Source organism: Cimex lectularius, unplaced genomic scaffold (genome assembly GCF_000648675.2).
Source record: "Cimex lectularius strain Harlan isolate CLEC.00 unplaced genomic scaffold, Clec_2.1 scaffold195, whole genome shotgun sequence".
Taxonomy (NCBI): domain Eukaryota; kingdom Metazoa; phylum Arthropoda; class Insecta; order Hemiptera; family Cimicidae; genus Cimex; species Cimex lectularius.
Window position 1 is genome coordinate 509,193 of NW_019392761.1, and position 17,590 is coordinate 526,782.

At 37.2% G+C, this 17,590-nt stretch overlaps 1 protein-coding gene across 2 annotated transcripts in view; it reads left to right on the top strand.

The window, feature by feature from the left end:
* The window catches only part of LOC106663317, a 157,897-nt gene that overhangs the window by 27,159 nt on the left and 113,148 nt on the right, over positions 1 to 17,590 (top strand). For both annotated transcript variants that reach the window (XM_014388055.2, XM_014388056.2), the window contains exon 2: positions 4,116 to 4,147. The gene's annotated coding sequence lies outside the window, so the exon portion shown is untranslated. The remainder of the gene's footprint in view (positions 1 to 4,115; positions 4,148 to 17,590) is intronic.

The following is a 17,590-nucleotide window of genomic DNA, read 5'->3' on the forward strand; positions in this document are numbered from 1 at the left end:
ATGAGCGGGATTCGAACCCACGACCTTCGGCTAAATACGCCACTGCTCTACCACTTGAGCTATCGTGACTTCGATCCACTCGACCCATTGTCAAGTCACGATTGCGCAAGTGGTAGAGCAGCGGCGTATTTAGCCGAAGGTCTTGGGTTCGAATCCCGCTTGTGACATGACTTTTTTATCTCAACCAGTATCTTAAATACAGGTTATCATAATTTTTGTGTTTTTCAAAGAAAGTCGAAGGAGAAAAATTTATGAAAAAATCTTTTTTTTTCATATAAAAATTTATATTCGGGGTTTTTTAGGGTGCAAAAACTGAATATCAACTTTGTTTCTTGCTAAAAAATTTCTGTTGCCTACTATGCTACATCGCTCGGTCATAGTAATGTTAATGACGCACTACATACCAGTTCTAGTTTTAGTTTTATGTAGTTTGTCGGCTCCTCCTGTTTGCCAGGAATAAATTGTTGGTTTTACCATAGATTTTATCAAAAAAGAAAAATTCTCTCACAGGTGTCTATTGTCCCATATAAAGATTAATAAATTCTCTCAATTTTATCCAAATTTGATGTTATAAGAGTTAAAAAGCCCGGCTGGCCTTTTTCTCTTAAAAATTGTTACAAAATTGCTTCGTATTTATTTACAGCGGAATTCGCTGGTAAAAATCAGCTGATTTTAGACCCTGTGAGTAACGTGAATGAGTTTCTGCCTTTCTGCTTTAAAAATAAAAACAAAATAAATATTGTATGTACACATCTTCCATGGAGGCCGATTCGGGATTCCAGAGGCGGATGGATCGTAAACATGACTTAATTGGCGGTGCGTACGCGTAGTTTCGTGTTTTCTAATGAATTAAATGTATGCGACTGACGCAACGAGGCGTCTCGAGAATATAAATGGAAACAAAGCGAACGGTTTCCCGTTGGTACCGTTTCTTCCAGGCGAATCCCAGACGGAGGCAAGCTCGGCCGATTCCCCCCGCCACGATTCATCCGGAGGATTCGTTCAGGATATACCTCGTGACGTATCCCCCATCCATCCTCGCACACACGATTCCCGTAAATAAAAATAGCCCGTGTCCTTTTTAGAAAAGGAATTTCGGTTGAGATCGGAGGTCAGAGCAATGGTGAATTAGGAAGCTGCATAGCTCCAAACAGGTCTACGAGTAGAAAGCGACCCCTTGTACTTTCCAACACTGACCTTAAAGACTTGTTTACGGATGAAAAGGGAGAATACCAATCCGAACCGAGATATTTAATACGTGAGAGAGCCTTTCAGACTTTTTTTCCTCCTTAATTTAATTTAAAAATTACACAAAGGGGTGAATATGCCATCCTTGATCTTTTTACCCTTTACCATTTAAAAATTAATCATTTAAGTTTCCGTAATAGGAAAACAGCACATTGGTAAAACACTGAGAAGAGACTCGCTTTCACACAAATCACACAAACCCGACAATTTTAAATTTTAGATATACAGTTACTCTTATTTAATTTATCAAGCTGGCGAGGTTCCATGGATCATTAGCTGCTAATGCAGAATGCCTTCCAAGATTCCAATTTAGTTTCTTTAATCAATTCTCGATGTATTAGCTTCAAGACAAACTATGCTTATTTCTGTGTGTTTCGAAGCATTTGATTGTTGTATGCGCTTTGGTTTAATCGCCTGCTGGCATTAACTCTCTTCCGTAGGATGTCCAAATTTTCATTCCACCAATTAACAGTTTTTTGGATATTTATTCTACTTCTTTTAACAGCGGGTAAGGATAATTTACCGGCTTCAATAATCGAGTGATGCACCCTATCAGTGGATGTATTCAAATTTTGAGGACGAGGACCCTCTATCCGGTGTTAAGAGATGGCTGAATCAACGCAGTCTAGCTAGCTGGGAAGAAATTTGGAGTAACTCTATCTAGAGGGACGACGTACCAGGGAGTTCTTTTCATCGGTCTCATGCCGTTTACGGAAGGGCCACAGGCGTACCCAAATCCTGACAGGACATGGAAAATTGACGGACTATCTCTTTCGCTTTTATATTAACCCCGATCTTGCTTGTTCTTGCAGTCGGGCATCTCATCAGACTATGGATCACCTTCTTTTTGAGTGCGATGCAGTGAACACTCCGCACACATCAAGAAAGAAATCCATGTCGTACTATATTACGAGTCCTTAAGTCAATTTACATATGCTTACATGGCTATTTGCGAGTTCTTGAAGTACAGAAGAAATTTTACAACGTTTTTGTTATCTCGTTTTGCTAGTATGTTGACCCGTAGCCCGACTATTCTCGACCTGTACGATTTTTATTGTGTTTTGCTGACGGCCCTAGTTAACGAATCCGTCCCCTTTTTCAGACAGGCGTTCATTTTCTATATTTGTATTGCGTTTCAAAATTTGTCCACGTTGGATGTCCGAAATATCGAAGAAGTTGCTGAAACCGGTGAAAAACATTCAATCTCGCAAAACCTACTAAAATTTTTTTTAAAGAAATCGTTTTGCACGTCGAAAGCTTTTGGGGTTGATGGTGAGTTTACAGTGGAAGTTGGTTAATTATGGAGGAATTCATTAGTGATTTAAAGGCTGCAGAAATTTGAGACGTTGAAATACTGGAACGTTTAGGTTTCATCGTTCTATAAACGTCCAAATCGTTTGTCGTTTTTCGTCGATTGCTTGGATCGCCATCGCATGTGTTTATCGAAAGGACAGTATCGTTTCAGTTGGGTATGTCGATTCCCAGAGGGGCCCCAAGGTAATGCAGTTAAATTTGGGTAATCTTCATTTTCCATTGTCTATACTTATGAGATATCCTCCGATGAGATTGTAAAATCGGGGTCAGAGGAAAGAGGTAGTTAGTCATATAAAAGATAAAGAGGATCGGCCTAGCACTGTGGTACCTCAGAGGTCAGCAGTAGTCGGATCTGCTCCTTGCCGAAGGTTAAAAGAAGTCGGCCTCTTGACTGCTTTGCGCACCGTGAGCAATATTGGTTTATTGTGCAATCTCCATTACAATCTTGAGCTCTTCTTTAAACTTAAGAATTTTCATCAGATCCCAAAGCTTTTTTAACGGCTCTCGTGTTCTTCAGACCTTCGAACCTCTCAAACGGTATCTCTAGATGCAAGGTCTTCGCATCAGAGGACTTCTTCTGTGCAGTTTGTTTTTACTGCTCAGAGTCTATATGGGGGCAGTGTCCAGTTAGCAGGACTATCAAACTAGCCCTAACAGGTCCTAAGTTAATGAAATTTTGTCCAGAAATACAACCCCATTGAATCGAAGATTTTATTCTTAATATATTGTCTGATGGACGTTTTTGGCCATTTGATCCTCGCTGCCCTTCTGCCCAGTGTGCAAAAACAACATGTTTGTCCGCAATGTCAGTCAAGGTCTTCATGCAATCTCAAACATACTTTACTAGCGATGCGGTGGTAGTTTGTTTGGCTTTATTATACCTTGGGTTTTTACGTAGATGCCAGTTCCTCAACCATGCTCGACGATATTAAAACCCCAGGAATACTCCGAAACCTACCAAAGAAAGATGTTTTACTCTAGCTCAACTACATCAACCTTACTAATCTCTCACTTTCCTCTGTTATGGAAATATTCCATAATCACTCTTATATCCTTACGAACCTCCCAATGACATGTCCTCCTACCGACCTATAATGCCAAATCATCCTGGACTTCGTTTAAATCGTATAATGCCAGTCTTAGATTTACATAAAATTTCACGTCAGTTCGGTTTCCGTTCTCGTCAGACGACGATTCAGCTAACACATCTGCTTTAGAGAACAGAGAGTACTGCTCGGGTGCTTTCATAATCATACAAGCTTTTGGCACCCGGGAATTTCCTTCTTTGATTTTCTAGATCACGACTGATTAGCTAACAATTATGCGGCCAATCTAACAAATTATTTTATATCTGAACAGTATCGTTGACTATTTTTTAATCGAAGAATGTTACAACTTTGTAATCGGTCGATAGCAATTATAATTCGTTACTAATTCACTAATCTACATTATCGACTTATTATCTCGAACCAAGGTGTCGGTTAATTTATAATTATTCAATTGCTTATCGTATCAGATTAAAACTGATTGTGTGTTTTAATTTTTTGTTTCAGGACGGGGAAATTCGCCGAATGGATTAAATCTCGTAAGCTCAAAGCCCTTATCGTTAAACTTAGCAGTTGATAAGTTAAACTAGATAAAACTACTATAACTATGAGAATACAGCAATTTTTTGATTTTGGTCTGCTTATCCTAGAAGATAAAGGACAAAATAAAGTAGCGATATAAAGAGGACATTTTAAACACCGTTGAAACTCAAAATATCAGAAAACAGGCAAACTGACGTCGTTCGAATATCTTGCCTTTTCTAAGCTGTTTTCTCCGATTTCCTTTTGCATATTTTGCCATGTTTCCTATCAAGTATGACGTTCAATAAATCATGGTTCGATTTGGCCTTAAATTCCATAGAAAACCTTGTTGAAAAAGCTGACTTTCTAATTGGAAAATGTAGCTTTACGATTTACGCCATATCTAGGCGATTTTCTCCAACACAGTTTCTACATATGGCCAAATAATCTATCCTTTATGACTGCTTAATTGAGCAGGGTTCAATTTGGTTGGAAATACCAAAGAAAACTATGTTAAAAAAGCTAAAAACACTAAGAAATGTTTAACAAAACATAATAACACAATATTTTTAAATTTCAAGAAATGAATTAATGTTTAGAAATATATGGATATATTACAATACTATATATATAGCTTATAAATGTTTAATAAAGCGAGGTTAATAATATTAAAGAAACCCGTGTCGGAAAAGCCAATAACAACCATAAATGGCGAAAAAATGTACGTTTTTACTGCTTGACTTTTCGAGAATGTTTTCTCCGTCAAAATTGGAATAGTCATTAGAGTTTACATCCTTGCAAAGTTGTTATCTTAATCAAATTCTTCATATTCAATATGACTTTTAAGTAAAGTTGGGCTAAATTTTGTTTTAAATACAAAAAAAAAACTGATGAAAAGCTTACAATCGTCGGACAACACCCAAACTGAAGTTTTTCGAGTACTTTGCATTTTGTAGGAGGTTTATCTGTCAACATTTACACATTTTGTCGTATTAACCATACAATATAATTTTTAAATAAAGTGGGGTTAGATTTTTCTCTACATTTTAAAGAAAACACCGTTATACAAACTTAAAAACGCCAGAAAATTGCCAATCCGATGTTTTTCAACTAACTTGCCACTTGTAGGTTTTCTCTGAATCAAAATGTGCATATTTTTCAAAATCCACCACGTGATTGATTTTTAAATAAAGTGGGGTTTAATTTTGCTTTAAACACCAAAGAAAAACCCCGGTTAGAAAAGCTTGAAAAGCTCAGAAAAGAGCAAAACCGACTATTTCGACTGACTTGCCTTTTCTACGATGTGTTCTTTATCAACATTCGCATATTTTTCCATATCGATCATCTCCATGATTTTTAAATAACGTGTGGTTAATTTTCCCTTTAAACCCCAATGAAAACTCAGACCCAGTTAGAAAAGCAAAAAACGTCAGAAAACTGCCAAACTGACGTTATTCTACTGACTTGCCATTTCTAGGTTGCCGTGTCAATATGTGCTGATGGCTGATATGTCAAAAATTGCGTATTTTGCCGAATTCCCCATCCAAAGTTATTTTTAAACCAAGTGGGGTTAAAGTTTGCTTTAAATGTCTAGGACGGTTAGATAAGCTTAAGAATGTCAGAAAACAGCTGACTGGTGTTTTCTGACTCCCTTACCATTTCTATGCTGTTTTATCCCGCAAAATTAGCATATTTTTCATTATTCACCATAAAGCATGGTTTTACAATAAAGTAGCGTTAAATTTTGTCTTAGATACCAAAGAAAGCTAAGTTAGAAAAGTTTTAAAATGTCAGAAAACATCCAAACCGACTTTTTCTACTACCTTGCCTCTTCTGATGATGTTTTCTTTATCAAAATTTGCATGTTTTGCCAAATTCCCCATCCTATATGACGTTTGATAAATTACGGTTTGATTTGACTGAAAAGAAAACCTAGTTAGAAAAGCTTAAAAAGGCTAGAAAACAGGCAAACTGTTGTTTTTCAACTATCTTGCCTTTTCTAGACTGTTTTATCTGTCAAAATTAGCATATTTTTCGTTATTCACCGTCCCAAATTATGTTTAATATCTTGTGATTTTAAATGTCAAAGAAAACCTCATTAGATAAGCACTACGTCAGAAAACAGCCAAATTGAAGTTATTCGATTACCTTGCCATTTCTAGGCTCTTTTATGCGTCAAAATTAGCATATTTTGCCAAATTCCCCATCCAACGTGATTTATAAACAAAGTCGGGTAAAAGTTTGCTTTAGATATCAAAGACCGTTGTTAGATAAGCTTAAGAACGTGAGAAAACTGCCGAAATTGCGTTTTTCGACTGCTCTTCCTTTTGTAGCTTGCTTTATCAGTCAATGTTTGCGCATTTTGCCAAATTCTCCATCTAAAATAATTTTTGAATAATCTTAAAGTGCGCGTTAAATTTTGCTTAAGAAACCAAAGAAAACGTAGTTAGAAAAGCTTAAAAACATCAGAAAAAAGACAAACTGACCTATTTCGACTACTTTGCCATTTCTCGGCTGTTTTCTCTATCAAAATTTGCAAATTTTTCAAAATTCACCATCTGACATGAATTTTATGTAATGTGGGGTTGTTTTTTTATAAAAACCAAACGAAAGCCATATTAGAAAAGTTTTAGAATGTCAGAAAACAGCTAAAATTGGCGTTTTTTATTTAAATGTTTTATTAGTCAAAATTTTCTGTTTTGCCAAATCATGATTGCCATCATGATTTTTAAATAATTTATGGTTAAATTTTGCTTTAAACACTAGAGAAAACGCTGTTAAAAAAGCTTTAAAACTTCAGAAGACAGAAAAACCTACTTTTTCGATTACACTGCCTTTTCTTGGCTATTTTCTCTATCAAAATTTACATATTTTACCACATTTACCATCCAATGTAATTTTTCAATAAAATGAGGCTACATATTCCTCTGAATACGGGAGAAAACATCGTTAAAAAAAACTCCAGAACGTCAGAACACAGCCAAACAGGTTTTTCGAATTGTTTGCCTTTTCTAGGCTGTTTTATCTGTCCAAATTAACATAATTTTCCATATTCACCACCCAAATGATTTTAAAATAACGTAGGGTTAAATTTAGCTTTAAACACCAAATAAATCCCAGTTAAAAAGGCTTAAAAACATCAGAAACAGCCAAACCTACTTTTTCGACTATCTCGCCTGTTTTATAATGTATTCATTATCCAAATTTCCATATTTCCATACTCCTCATCCAACATGATTGTTAAATGAAGTGGTGTTTAATTTGGATTTAATTAACGAATCAAGTTATGTTAGAAAATGTTGAAAACGTCAGAAAACATCCGCATTTACGTTTTTTTATTACTTGACATTTCTAGGCTGTTTTCTCCAATAAAATATATATGTTTAGCTAAATTCTCTATCCTACTAATTTCCAAATAATGTTGGGTTAAATTTAGCCTTAAACACGGAATAAAGCCCAGTTGAAAAACGTCAAAAACAGCCAAACCTACTTTTTCGACTACCTTGCCTGTTCTATAATGTATTCTTTATCAAAATTTGAAATTTTTTCTATATTCCCTATCCAACGTGATTGGTAAACGAAGTGAGATTTAATTTGGATTAATTTTTCATGAATAACGATTCAAGCCACGTTAGAAAATTTCGAAACCTTAAGAAAACAGCCATACTTACGTTTTTTGATTCCTTGCCATTTTTAGGCTGTTTTCTCCAACAAAATGTACATTTTTAGCTAAATTCTCCGTTCAACCTAATTTGCAAATAATGTTGGGTTAAATTCTGCTGTAAACACTAAAAAACTTCGAGTTAGAAAAGCTCGAAAATATCGGACTGACGTTTTTCGACTACCTTACCTTTTCTATGCTGTTTTTTAGATCAACATTCGCATATTTTTCAAAATTCACCATCTGACATGATTTTAAAATAATGTGGGATTAAACTTCGCTTTAAATACCAAAGAAAACCATGTCGTAAATAAAATAAAAAATTTAAAAAAACGACAAGAAATGTCAAAATTTTATTTTAAGGTGTGCCCATGTTCTCTAACAGTTCGGTGTGTATTTTCTTACACGTTTTAATCGATTTTCGCTTTTAAAGTTCTTCCACCGGTTTGTTGCGAGGAATGCAATAATAGTAGAAGCGCTGGCGGTGAGATTTTTGGCACAGACCCGCCACTGAAGACGAGTCTGACAGGGCAAATTACAGGTTCATCACCCAATTGCGACCACACAGAGAAATCTTAAGAATTAAAAATATCTCCGACATTTTCTTAAACTTTTATTTTGTCTAGGGGAGCGACTAGTTTTCGAAATATTATCGATTAACAGTAAATTAAATAGATCAGGGTTAACTTTGGGTCTTTGGATATTGTTCAATTCGTTGGCCGGTCTTCCATGATCCTATTCTTACGGATTACCAATTCAAGAACAAAAATGCTTCCCTTATCAACGATCCCTTATCTTTTCTTCAGAAAACAAAAACATTTCTAGGAAAGATAACTTTGACTACAAACAGAGCTGAGACGCAATGAGGATTTGTCCTAAACAAATAAACGCGACGTCCTATAAGCCATATCAGACACGCATTTTGTTTTCGCTTATTTCATCTACGTAAAAACTTTCCAAAACTATTTTTTTATAAAGCTTTTAAAAGAGGGCCTAGTTTTATTATAGTCTAACAGAGATTACAAAGCCTGTTCATTATAAATTTTTATAAAGTTAGGAAGAGCGGTTTGTTTTTACTCGTCTGTTCGGGCGATTTATGTTGCGATTATGGTCAGATAAATACGAGATATACCGTGTGAAGAACGTGCGTACATCCAAGGAAATTTGAAGATTGAACGGAAGTGCGATACGTCTGGACGTGACCGAGATCCTGAAATTTTCTCATAAAACTTCACCGTCACCAGGAAGCGCTTGAAGATGAAAAACGTCAGATTATTCCCACAGTGGTAGTAATAGATGTCCGAATAAGGCACTCGGTTATCTGGAGGAATTTAGGCCCGATGCACACATGCGGTTTTTACCGTCCGAAGCATAAAGGGTCGAATTGGTCAGTGCACACACCGCACCGGCACTTGGGCGGTCTTGCGGTCGTTTTTCCCCTCCTAACTTGCGGTGGTGCAACAAATCGAGAGGCACTTCGTTCCTATTTGGCACTATTTTGAACTTCATCAAAAGACGTATAAAAGCTCCATCTCGAAAATCTCAAAACTCGTCGATAAATGTACTATTTAAACACAAGCAAATATGCCACTTGTTCTTTGATAGACATCCGCCCATCGCATGGCCGTATGAGTTCTGGCAGTATCCGATATACCTGAGTTCCTACGGCGCACAAGCAGTTCTAAGTTCGAATCACAGCCCAACTCTTGGAATTTTACACAGTTTTGTACAGTTCCCGTGCTAACCGTTATTGAATACAGTTTGAAGTCTTTAAGGTATTTCGGAAACAGTGGCTTTATATGTTTGAATTTGAGTAGTTTGGTGGTTGACTAGCTGACATGATAGCTTTTTCGTTCAAACTGAACTGAGTACATCTTCAGCCTTGGAGATAGTGGTGTATTTTCCCATGAGTTTTGAGTATTTGGTCCCAGGACCGAACAATCCGGCCTCCGTACCTGCGTTCTGGATCCATCAATGTACCAGCAGACGGTTCCGTCCTCAACTGAGGGTATTTTAACAAGAAACGTTTATTTTTTATTATTATTGTTTAAAATGAGAAAAGGTTGGGGAGGTTGGTGTCCGTGTGGATCGAAATCACGATAGCTCAAGTGGTAATGCAGCGGCGTATTTAGCCGAAGGTCGTGGGTTCGAATCCCGCTCGTGACACTAACTTTTTCATTTTAACCAATACCTTACATAAAGATTAATTAATTGAAAGAAGTTATATCGTCAATCGGACGAAAATATAATGGATAATATTACATTATTCTGTGCAGTCTGCGGGTTGTTGACCCTATATGGTCTTTACGGATTTTGATTGCTTTGGATAGTTTGGACTAACTTAAAGATTAATATTGTGATTTAAATATAAAGTATAATTCACGCTATAATGCTATGTCATCTGGTACGAACGTGGTGTAGAGATATTTCAAGGAGGCGAAAGTCAAATTTCAACGTCATGGACCTAATATGGAAATTCCAGGCGGCTCCGATATTTTCCTTCTTCCACTTGCACAACGGGCGTTTCTCAATTGCAATCGTTGTTTTCCGTTCCGACCGTTGAATGCTTTTAGGCTTCGCGTTGGAACAATCCAAGGTTCCGAAATAGAGGGTAACAGGTTCCGCGTTGTAACGGTATTATCGAGAGACAGCCGAACTGAGACCGTAGAGGCGAGACACCTACTTTCAGATTTCATCGCGTTTACCTTCTCCCGATATCCTTGAATGATATCGCGTGCGAGTTCTGCCGGAAGATAAGCCCTCTGATTTTTCGGCTAAATGTAAATATACAGGGTGTTCGCCTACTCGTGTTACAAACTTTGCCAGTTAATCTACATTCAAAAAAGAACCAAAAAGTCCTGAATTAACTATGGTCCGAATCTCAGCAGTTTCGGAGTTATTTCACTTTTTCTGATTTTTTAAGTTTTCACGACCTCGCTTCAAATAAACAATGCTAACTCCAGAACTGAAAAAAATCCTTTTTAGTGGTGCAATTTCTTTTTTAATTATTTTTTTCAAAGATGCAGAAATTGATGGAGGAAAGGAAAATACCATGGCTGATGGATGGAAGGGTGGGAAATTTCAAAAAAACCTAAAGATATTTTGAACGAATTTATTAAACTTTTTTTAAAATTTGGGTTCTAAACCCAAATAGTGCAACTGTTTACTTATTTACCAACATGACTGCAACTTTAATTAAAGGATTATTGTATTATTATTATTCTCCGGAATAAAAGAGTTTTAAGATTCAAAACCTTTTTAGTTATCTATGTATCTTCTTTAGTTATCTTGTTAACACTGTGGCTACTTTTTCTACAGAAGAATACGCTGATATACATAATTTTTTTTTAACGAGGGTGTGCAACAGTAGAGGTCATATAACCCTCAGGGTGCCGGTGTTTTTTTTTAAAGCCCATTTATAAGTATGTCGGGTTCGAATGCAGGGCCGTTGGATTCGAACCCGGGACCTTTACCTTACAGTGATGAGCGCCGTGTCAACGCCTAAACCGTTGTGGCCACCGACGCCCCCATATCCATCTTATGTATGGGTTTTGCGGGTTTAATGCGACGGCAACGCGTCGAAAATATATTGCGGATTTTGGAGACCATTTCGAATCAAAGTTAAAAAAGTTTAATAAATTCATTCAAAATTTCTTTAAGTTTTTTATTTTTTATTACTATTAATCTTTCAACCTTACCAATCCTTCAACCACGGTTTTTTCCGTTCCTTCATCAATTTCTTCCTCTTGAAAAAAGTAATTAAAAAAGCTATTGCACCACTGAAAAGGATATAAAATGGAGTATGTTTTCTGAAATTTGCTGGTCTCTAGGTTTGGAAATAGTAGTTTACAATCACCATAGTAAGTTTTTCAACTTTGAAAAAAATTTTTTTTTTCAAAGTTCTCGCTACTAAAACGCCTTTTTCACGAAGGTTTACAAGTTTAGTATTGATCACATCTTATTGGAAATTTAACGTAGTTTTCAATGGTATCAACGGATTTGGACAAAACCTTTTAGTTTTGGAGTTATCATTGTTTTATTTGAAGCAAGGTCGTGAAATCTTAAAAAAATCAGAAAAAGTTAAATAACTCCGAAATTGTTGAAATTCGGACCATAGTTAATTTGGATTTTTTGGTTCGATTTTGAATGTAGAATCTACAGGCAAAGTTCGTAACACGAGTAGCCGAACACCCTATATATAATATATTTTAAATATTTATTGGTATATGCAATTAATATATATAACCACATTTGATTTTTAAAAGCTTACTTAATTAACAATATTTACAATTACTCAATTAATTATACACAATTTTTTCGAAATGAAAAATTTGTGTCACAGGCAAGGAAGGATCTAACATGTTTTGGCCATCACACATCTGATACAACGAGCATTTCAAATTGCGGAAAATTTTTCATTTTTCACCAGCAAACTTGGCAAACGACAAATAAGGGTGATACCTGCCTCAGATTTATAAATGCAGAAATCAGGAGGCCTGATAACCAGCAGATCCGCTAGAAGACAGCATGCCGTGTAGCTGTTTGTTTCATTATCCCCCCCCCCCCCAGGTACCTAAAGAAATGGACTCTCATGCTGAACCTAGGTAGCTGGTCAAGCATCTCCAACCGGCAATGGCCATTCCCAAACTAAACCTCCTCACTGCGTCACCGACCTCACTAACCTCAACGTCCTCAACGTTTCTTTGGTCAATGAACTGATTGTTACTTCATATGGGATGGCTTTTAACGGCACCTTCTTTCCACTTTTTGAGGATTTCGCATACATGAGGTTGATTTCTGCTTGAATAGTTGGAGTATGCCCCGGGTCGTAGAAAGTTTATAGTTTTGCCCTTTAACGATGGCCCTTAAGGATGGCAGAAGCTAATGGGATAGGCATTAACATCTGCCATCCTGGCATTGTCTATATACCAAAGTAGTGCCATTTTTTGTTTTATAGGTTTCTTTCCATTCCTTTCTTGCACTGGAATCCAGTGTTTTATTAGAAGACATACATTGCGGTTCATTTTGATATCCATGATGTTTAGCTCTCTACTCGACCCTGTGTGTTTTTTGCTCCTGAGGAAAAACGTACTCATTTACTTCGATTAAATATTCGTTTTATTTAAGGTCTTAGTTGAGATGAAATAGTGTCACGAGCGTGTTTCGAACCCACGACCTTCGGCTAAATACGCCGCTGCTCTACCACTTCAGCTACCGAGTCTTCGATCGCCCATGCCACAAACTTCCCATTTCGACTCCCCGTTTTATTCCAACTGTAAGCAATTGTGACAGAAATTTTCCTTTTCGAAAAAAATTGTGTATAATTAATTGAGTAATTATATAATTAAGAATAAGCGTATAAAAATAATTTAAAAGTTAGTATTAATATTTGCAATGTTACATTTTTATTTTTACCCGGTACATGAATTTAAAGATTTTTGTTGATAGATATATCTTTATTGTTAGAGGTAAGTAGGGTCTCATACTTTACGCCTTCTTTCATTCCGGTTAAGAAAATACTCCTTTCTTCTTTGTATCTTTTACATCTCATTACATTGTGTTTGAGATCATCCTGGGTGCTTTTTTAATTTTTGTTTCTGCATGTACCACGTACAAATATTACATGCACTTAACAAACATTTACATTAAAGTAGATCATTTCCACTCAAGCCCTCTGGTTACCACTTCTCTTATCAGAGACGCTCTTTCCGCATCAAAAAGTCTGCAATGAAAGATAATATGGTCCCATAACTGCGAGGTTGTTGGAACTCAAGGGCAGAATACTAAAACGATGACTATATGCTCTGTTTTTTCCATGGTCTGACAGCATTTGCGTCACTTTGTAGCTTATTGCAATGTTACACTTGACTCTCGTCCCTATAGATGAAAAAAATTCTTTAGTGAGCATGACTTCCCCTGTTGACGGCCGAATTCGTTCCCACTGTTGTATTACCCTCTGTTTTCTTATGTGTTCTACATAAATTTTCGGAACATGTACAAAAGATACGTGCAAATTCTCATCTTCCGATGCTCGTTTCGCCAATAAATCATCTCTTTTGATACCTACTTCACCAGTGTGAGCCTGGTTCTTACTGAACTGCATTGCATTTCCGCTGATTAAGATTCAATAAGGCTAGCCGAATTCTCTCCATAAAGAATAAGTGGCGGGGCGTTGATGATACTGCTATTCTACCTCCAACTCAACCACTGCTATAGCTCATCCTCCAGACACTATATTTCATAGAAAAATTATTATAAAATGGCGAATCAAAATCAGCAGTACAAAATCACAAAACATAACCTTCACATGCATCACCCTGCCTCTAACCTGTTATAACCTCACTAATTCGGGAAGCACGGTGGTCTTTCTCGAGGTCGAACAGGCTTTCAATCATGTCAGCCACCTGGTTTGCTCTGGAAACTTAAATACATCCTATACTACACTCACTTCCTCATCGTACTACTTACCTGGCAAAGGCATTAGAGTATGGGTCATATTCTCAGACATGTAGAGAATAGGTCTCAAAGCTTCCACGGTCTATTACTTTACTAAGAACAGTACGACTACACAATCACTACCTTCATCCTTACTCTACCCCCCAATGTATAACCTCTCACCCTTTCTATCGACAACGTCCTTTTCTTTGGGCTGTATCTAGACAGGCTAATGACCTCGAATTCACGACTTAAAAGAGTAAAAGATAAAAGACTTCTAAGGTGACCTGGAGTATTCTCGGGTAGGAGATAATCTACAGGTCTTAAACGGAAGGGTTTGGGTGAGACGAAAGGGTAAAATGGACCTGTAGGGAATGAAGGGATGAGGTCATTAGGTGAGGTAACAGACGTAGTTGGGAGCTTAGATAGGTCTAATGAGTTTTGAATGGAATGCTTCGATTAATTGGTTATTGGATAGCTTCGTGGTACTCCACAATCCTGCTCCGCATGTAAAAATAGGGTCGATTGTTTTTTAGGTTTGTTTGTTACAGTAAGGTAGCGTACGTTCAAGAATAACAAAATTACGAATTATATCAGAAATATAACCTCCATCAACCTTAACCTACATAGTACAGTCAATACACCTACCCATTTATAATCACCACATGTCCGTCCCTCCGAGCTTTCGAGGGATGTTTCCCATCCATAGACTGTAAAAATTTAATTGATAATCAACAAGGTTGAAAATTATGAACTTTTGTTTAAAATATCGTAACCTAAGTTTTCAAGAAAACGAAATTACGAATTATATGAGAAATATAGCATCCTTAATATAATGTCCTATACAGTACAGCTAATATGCCTGCCCATTTATCCTACATTTATCGTACTTAGCAATAATAATCCTGGGGCGTCGGTGGCCGCAACGGTTTAGGCGTTGACACGGCGCTCATCACCGTAAGGTGAAGGTCCTCGGTTCGAATCCAGCGGCCCTGCTTTCGAACCCAACATACTTACAAATGGGCTTTATTTCACAAACACCGGCACTCCGAGGGTTGATATAACCTCTGAACCCTCGTAAAAAAAATAAAATAAAAAGAACTAGTGGTTGATAGTATTGGCGATCATGTCGAGAGCTGTTTGACTATCAGACACTATAATTACATTAATTCACTACTTTCGTGGTCCGCTTAACCAATTAATACATGACAATTAATTAAGGTTTTTAGTTGAGATGAAAAAAGCTCTCCGTCGCCATTTCAATTGTCGTCGAGAATCCAAACCGATTACACGACATTGAAAAATGGCAAAAGGAGGGAAAACTCATAAGGTGGGGTTGAGATAGGAAGTTGATGCCCGAGTGGATCGAGGTCACGATAGCTCAGGTGGTAGAGCAGCGGCGTATCTAGCCGAAGGTCGTGGGTTCGAATCCCTCTCGTGCCATTAACTTTTATTCATCTCAACTGCCAGTCCAAACATCTCAATATAGCCAAAGATCAGCTTGGCTGTTTGAACAATGTTCTGCAGGAGGAAATTGTCTCTCCAGAAGTGTTTCATCATTCCAATAACCTACAAAGATGCACCCAATTTTGTTATTCTTCTTACTACCATCAGATGTATAGCCTGAATTTTGTCCAATCTGAAATTTCTGCTAATTTACCTTCAGGAACCAGTCCAGGGTGTATCCAGATGCATAGTTTAATATTTTCCCTCCTTTTTGCCATTTTTCAATTCGAAAGGTGGGGTTGAGATGGGAGGTTGGTGTCCGAGTGGATTGAAGTGACGATAGCTCAAGTGGTAGAGCAGCGGCGTATTTAGCCGAAGGTCGTCGGTTCGAATCGCATTGGCTTTTTATCTCAACCAATACCTTACATAAAGATTAATTAATTGAAATAAGAATAATCTTTAATAAACCATCCTGGGTACCGCATTCTTGACATACAGGTCCCTTTTCCCTATCTTGTTAAGATATTTTCCGCATAACCCGTGATTAGTTAAGAGCCCATTTATAGTCGTGGTGTGGGCCTTATTGTAATAATATCCTCGGTACGATGGCTCTTGTCTTTCTAGGGGGAAAATTACTTTTAAAAAGACTGGCCTGCTCCTGTAGTAGAATATGCCAGTTGCTAGTCAATCTGAAGAGTGACATATAGCGTACGTCTCGCTTCGGTTCACGTATGGGTGCGATGTAAGTCCAGAATCCATTGCGGTTTTGGCTAATTTATGCGCTATTTCATTTTCGTCTACACCCACATGCGCTTGAATCTATACCAAGGAAAATTTATACTCGGATGATTGCATTTCTTGTACACTGTAATATATTCATGACTAAAATATCTGTGATGAAACCCTTTTCACTCCGTTTTAGTCATCACTACACTTTGCTATCTGTGCAAGCAATCGTTGCTTTTGTTTCGTATAGTCAAGAGCCATTAATATTGCTACATGTTTTGCAGAGTATATTGAGCATTTGTCTGGCAGGAGAAACAATGTTCCAAATTTAGCCTTGGAGTCGTAGAAAGAGGCATCCAACTCCCTTATTAGGTACCATCTGTCAATATATAGTATCCATTTGGGAAACTTTAAAATGGGCACAGATGGTTCGCAATATCGGTCATATTTGTTGCAGAATTTACTATCTGTACTTACAATATTGGTAATACAATCCGCTTGAAATGCAGGCAAAAAGTTGTTTTTTTCCATTTCCAGTTGCGATTATGCCATTTACGTTCATTTTTCAGTTAGTAGAGGCTTGCTTCCCTCCCAGTAGTTTTCGGTTAATGCAAGAAGAGTTAAAATGGAAATTTTCTCATGATTGGATTTTTTCGCCATTAGGTTAGTCAGAAAACTTCCAGCCAGAGCTTTGCGGCCTAAAATCGGATTAGGTTCGTTGAACACCCTCACAGCGCACAAGGGGATGCTAGGCAAAACTAGATACGATCAAAGTGCCTTATTTTGTACTACTTAGCTTCAAAGAAAATGCGGCCAAAATCAATAACAGACCTTACGTTTGCTTCATAAAACGTACTCATCATTAATATACGAGCCCATTCTGGCAGGAGAGGTAAAACGGAGGATATTGCGCATCCGATCTTCTTTCGTTGCAATTTTGAAAGTTGAATATATAAAACGGGACCCAAATGAAGAGAGCGTACATTTCCATCTTTTTTATTTAGAACCGTTACGTACCGTTGTGCCAGTTCCGATGAGAAAATCATTGCCGTTTAACCTTTACATGTAACGATGAGACAAAATTGGATCTTCAAAGGGGGGATGACCTCCGATTGAAAATATCTTAAGAAAAATTTGCGCCCCTTCAGGCTTGTCTACGATCAAGATAACAAGAAAATTATTCGAGTACGAA